The following is a 6,308-nucleotide window of genomic DNA, read 5'->3' as shown; positions in this document are numbered from 1 at the left end:
TTTTAGCATGAATTTCTGTTTGGGAATTGTAGGGCAGATGGATGGAGTGTTTTATTAATATGTGAGAAGACCATGAAACTATTGGACCTCACAAATGCCATGTGTCATAGCACGAAACTTTGCTTCGGCACTTGAACGAGTAACCATGGCTTGCTTCTTGCTTTACCATGTAATAAGTTACCACCAACAAAGGTGCAATAACTAGTAGTAGACCTGTGGTCATAAGGGGAACTTATCCAATCAACATCTATGAAGGCTTCCACCTTAAGGTGATTATGAGAAGAAAAAGGATGCCACATCGTGGGGCAGACTTCAAATGCAGAGAATATACAACTTAGATTCTATGGGAGTCGAGTAGGGATCACGCAGGTACTAACTAACCAGGTTGACGACAAATGCTATGTTAGGGCATGTATGAGAAAGATGAAGTGCGCCACTAATCTCTGATATCTCCCCTTAACCATATGATTACCTTCCTTGCTATTCAGGTGACCGTTAGCTTCAATAGGAGTGTCTATTGACTTACACCCAACATCCTTGCCTAAAAAAGAAGGTCAAGCACATACTTCCGTTGAGACGAATAAATCCCACGAGAAGAGCTGGAAACTTCAATGCCAATGAAGTAATGAATCTGTCCTAGTTCTTTGTCTCGAATTCCTCACTCAAGTATCTCTTGAGGTGAGAGATTTTTGCTAAATCATCACCAGTAACAACAATATCATCTACATAGACTATCAAAATAGTAATCTTCTACTAGATCTCTTGATGAACAAAGTGTGGTTGGCATTGCTTTGAGAGTAGCCTTATGGAAATGCTCGAACCAAGCATGAGGGGATTTCTTTTGCCCATACATTGCATGCTTCAGCTTGCATACCTTCCTTTAGATTTTAGAGCAAGTGAACCCAGGAGGAATGTCCATATACACTTCCTCCTTAAGTTTCCCATAAAGGAAGGCAATCTTCACATCTACCTATTGGAGATCCTAATCTAAATTGGCGGCACAAGTTAAGATAACATGAATTGTGTTCATCTTAGCAACTGGAGAAAAAGTCTCCTGGTAGTTAATCCTATAAGTCTAAGTGAAGCCCTTGGAAAAAATCTAGCTTTGTGCCGATCCACTGTACAACATTTTATTTTATTGTGAAGACCCACTTACATCCAACTATCTTCTTTTGTGAAGGAAGACACGTTAGATCCCATTTTTCATTCTTTAGAGCTTACATCTCTTCAACTATAGCTACCTGCCATTATAATCAGCACTTGCTTTTGGCCAGGTATAAGGAATGGACACAAAGGAAAGAAAAGACACAAAACTGTAGTAGAAAGTGAGTCATAAGATACTGTTTTAGTAATAATATGTAAAGTACAAAACCTAGTGCCTTTACAAACAGCAATAGGTAACTCAAGAGACGGATCAATAGAAGGAGAAGGAGAATTACCTGGGTACAAGGGGACAAGATCAGGCTCGAGAGGAGACAACTGGTATGGTAGGGTAGATGTTGGATGTGTAGTGGTTGAGTCTGCTATTTGTAACTATAAACATGTATCTCTGGCTGAGGTAGAGTAAGAGTGTCACTCTCCCCCCATAACGGGGTATTGGCAGGGACAACAAGTTCAAAGGGCGGCACATCTTCCATAATAAAAGGAGACTCCTCCTGAAGAGATGTCACAGTGTATTATGATACAGATTTGTGAAAGACAACAACCATAGTCACGAATCAACACCGAATGGGAGGATGAAAACATTAATAGCCTTTCTGAGTAGGAACATACCCTAGAAAAATACACTTGAGTCCATAAGGATCAAACTTTCCATTAGGAAGATGATCAGGAGTATAGAAAACACTACCGAATACCTTAGAAGGAACAAGAAAAGCAGCGGAGCCTTGGAGAAGATCTGAAGGGGAGTGGAAGGAATGAACCCGAGAAGGCATTTGGTTGATAAGAAAGGTAGTAGTGGGAGTCGCGTCACTCTAGAGTGGGGAGGAATATGTATCTCAAACATAAGAGAGCGTGCTACCTCACAAAGGTGTTGATTCTTTAGCTTAATAATCCTATTTTGAGCCGAAGTATCCACATAACTAGTCTAATGGATCATCCCATGATCAGAAAGCTAAGCTTAAAAGGACCTTTTAAAGTATTCATGATCATTGTTGCTTCAAAGGATCTTAATGGTAGCACCGAACTGAGTCTAAACCATGTGGTGAAACTGCTGAAACCAATAGAAGGTCTCGTCCTTGGTTTGCATCAACCTCTATTTGCAAAAGGTTATAGTATTGGGTTGTGATCCTAGCCCAATGCAATTCTATATGAATACAATTCAACCAATATTATCCATACATCCATACCACCTTTGACTTCTAGGCCCACAGTACTAGAATCACCCCTCAGCCACACTACCGTCAGAGCTATAGTCATAACCATAATACTGACCTTTGGGCCCACGGTATCGGAATCACCTCTCAGCCACACCGTGGCCCAGACCGTCAATACCACAGCTACAACCATAGATCTCATCCACAGAATCCACATCCACAGTCCACAGTCACAATATCCACAATGTCTACAATATATATATATATATTTATATAAATACAGCCATAACACAAGTCAATCCATTACACATGTGCAAGCAATAACAAAAGAGATAAAACACTCTATAAAATAAGTCACAATCACCCACTCACCTCGATACCCGAGTTTTAAAGTCTTTTTCTGAATTCCCGTCATCACCTATCCTTGCCGAATACATTAGGTTCCTAAATGTCATTTCAATTGTTAAGTTTTACTTTCAATCCATTCTGTCCAAAGACAACCCTAATTCAAACTTCAGTTGAATTCCCTCACTGAAACCTGACCACAGACCAAGCGGGGAAAGCATTGACCTATGTCAGCAGCTGTCCCACATCTTGACCTAACAGACTTATATGTAGGCTGTTTCCATAAACCACACAACCACAGTCCAACTATCCAATTAACAGAGCCATATAATGACCCATTGACAAATGGCACATCCCACAGGTGGTTGGGACAGAAACAGTAAAAACAGAGAGCATTCCCCTGTAAAAATACCCACCTGTAGGTTAGGTGCAGGGGCACCGGCCTTCAGCAGGCACCCACAGGTGGAGTTTTCCAGCAGCTCCTAGTAGTTGCTGAACTCCCCACGCGTCAGAGGTGGTTCTGCCCAATTGTGCACCCAATTTGGTGTCCTTGCATTCATTTCATATGTGCGGATAGGTCCCACACCATAGGGATCAATTTCAATTAATTTACTCCAATCCATCATGATCTACAAATCCACACTTGGCCTACTATGCTGCTTTTTAGCAGTGTACAGGTAAGCATTGCTGGTTTTGTGGTTGCCAGCTCAAGTAGCTTCCATATTCGGCATAAGCAAACCCAAAATCATACTTGGGTAAACAAATGAAGATAGACATGTCCAAATCCAAAGCTAGCTACAATTCCCCAGCTGAATTTGAAGTCTGGAACTCACGTTGAAATGCTATTTAGGTTGAAAATCCAAGTTCAGCAATGCATCTTTAGGAGACCTACTACTTTGGGTTCTCCAATGTAGGCAGCCATATAATTTGGTCTGTACAACCTTAGATAGAAGGCTGTACTCTAGATTAGCCCATACTTATGATTCCCCAGCTTTTGAGGTTCAGAAGTGAGTTAGAGATGAAGGTGGGTCTCTGAACTACTCCATCTTTCCTATCTCAGTTCTGGGATGTTGGTCCTAGCTCTGAAATGGAATTCCCCTCATCATACCAAGTCTGTTTTAGACTATGATCAGCCATAGGAATAAAGTACAAACATGTACCTACCTCCAGGCACAAGCTTATCATGCTACCAATACCCAATGTATAATTACATTACTTAAGCTCTATCCCAGCAGCTGGGTTTTCAACCCTGGGACAAGAACCTTCTTCACATGAGGTATGATACCAATTTTTGAGGAATTATAGGGATGGTTTCAGGGCTATGCACTGTCCCAAATGTATGGACAGAAGCCAACAACAACAACCCTGCTCCTATAATTGGATTTCCAACACAGAAACAAGTGATGCCCTGTGTGCAACCCAACACTCAGCTGTAGGGGCTGCAGGGACATTTTTCCTAGTCTGAACACAGCCCTAAGTGAGAACAGCAATCATATACAGACTACTTGTATATCAGACATTAAACCCAATTCAAGTCTTGGGCTACCAACTGCACACCCACAGATCTCAATTCAGCTGTAGGGGCACATAGGGACCACATGGGACCTGTACAAATCCCATTTAATACATGAACAGAATACCATCATGCTCAATTTCAGTCCATGTGACTGAATTTACCCAAATTCCAGGCTTACAGGTTAAAATCCCCGTCCCTAGGTTACTCACTCAACCTATTCAGCCCAATTCTGACTGAAAGAGGCTACAGGGATCATAATCAACAATTAACATTGTACAGTAAGCTAACATAATTTACACAGTCCCTATGACTGGTTCCCAGCCAAATCCCAGGTATGCAGTCCAAGGTTCCCAGTTCTGGGGGGCTGTATGCTTGGGAAACCTCGCTGAAATTATTTTTTACTTACCCTACCGTACAGAAATTAGGAAGTGGGATTTTTACCTTAATTTTGCAGGTGCAGCAGTAATTCTCCCAACTTGGACAACAGCTCCATGTACGTCCTTCGGCTGGCATGTAGCAGCAACATGAGAGGCAGCAGCCACAACAGTAGTAGTAGCAGCCAGCATGTGCAGCAGAGGCAGCATGGGCAGCATGCGGTGTGCAGTAGCAGCTGTAGCATCGTCACCAGGACAACATCAACAGCTTGCATGCTGCAGTAGGGGTAGCAGCAACAACCAACAGTAGCAACTGGAGGTGCAGCAGTAGCAGTAGGGGCAGCAACAACAGCAAGGATCAGCTGCATGCAGCCCTACATGCACAACCCAAGCAGCCCCCTGCTTTCTCTTCTCTTCTTCTTCTCCTCCTTCTTTCTTTCTCCTCCTCTCTCCCCAAACGAATTTAATTTGCTAGAAATGAGAGAAAATTGGAGTAAAAGGGTTTATATAGTTGATGGGCATAAGCCACTAGGGCTTGTTTGGCTCTAAGGGCCCATTTTAAAAATTGAATTAAGCACCAATGCTGGCATGTAGGCCCACTTGATCATCTGCATGTTGGGTGCCACATGACCAGTGTTGGACGCCACATTCTAGTGTTGGATGCCATATGCTAGTGTTGGATGCCCTTTTAACTCATGTAATTGACTGAGACATGCCCGCGACGATGTGGGATCCACAGAGCAATAATGCAGTTCGGGCTGCAGACAGCATCATCAGCAGGTCTCACCGGCTAGCCGAGTGGCCTACCGGTGATAGAAAAACAGTCCACCCAGTAGTTCCAACCACATGGCCAAAGGTCAAACATGCGTGTGACCATCATTTCACCATTTTGGCCAATTTTCTTCATTGTTTGGACCAGTAACAAGCAGTTGGTATGCTCACTGTGCAACCATCACTGGCCAACTTAGGCAGCCCAGCTGCCCACAGTGCCTGCTATGTCCAGACACCCGAGGCATGTAGCTATTTTGAAAGGGGTATCACAACTATCCTAGGCCTTGATTTTCTCTGTTTATTTACCCCTAACCCCTTTCTAGAATCTCTCTCCTCTCTCGGTCTCTCTCGCACGACATAGCATGACTTCTGCCGATTTTCTCTCCCATTAATAACTATCCAACCACTGATTTTCTCTCCTTCTCTCTCACGACCTAGGAAAAATTCTCCCGATTTTATCTCCTCTAATAACTATCCCAGCACCCAATTTTCTCTCTCCCTCGATCTCTCCTGCAAGACCTGGCAAAAAATCTCCGAATTTTCTCTCCCACTAATAACTATCATAGCCCCTGATTTTTCTTTCTTCTACCCCCTGTCCTTTCTCGAATCTCTCTCTGTTCTCTCGATCTCTCTTGTATGATCTATCATGACTTTTCCCCATTTTCTCTCAAACTAATAACTATACTAGCCCCGATTTTCTCTCCTTCTCCCACGCCCTAGCAAAAATTCTCCCGATTTTATCTCCCACTAATAATTATTCCAACACCCGATTTTCAAACCCTCGATCTCACTCGCACGACCGAGAAAAAATTCTCCTATTTTCTCTCCCAATAAAAACTATCTCAACCCTAGATTTTCTCTCCTTTACCCCCGACCCCTTTCTCAAAATTTTTCTCTCTCCTCTCGATCTCTCTTACACGACCTAGCATGACTCCTCTGGATTTTCTACCACTAATAACTATCCTTACCCCAATTTTCTCTCCATCT

This window comes from Macadamia integrifolia, unplaced genomic scaffold, assembly GCF_013358625.1.
Source record: "Macadamia integrifolia cultivar HAES 741 unplaced genomic scaffold, SCU_Mint_v3 scaffold1238, whole genome shotgun sequence".
Taxonomy (NCBI): Eukaryota; Viridiplantae; Streptophyta; class Magnoliopsida; order Proteales; family Proteaceae; genus Macadamia; species Macadamia integrifolia.
Note: the sequence above shows the minus strand (reverse complement) of the source record.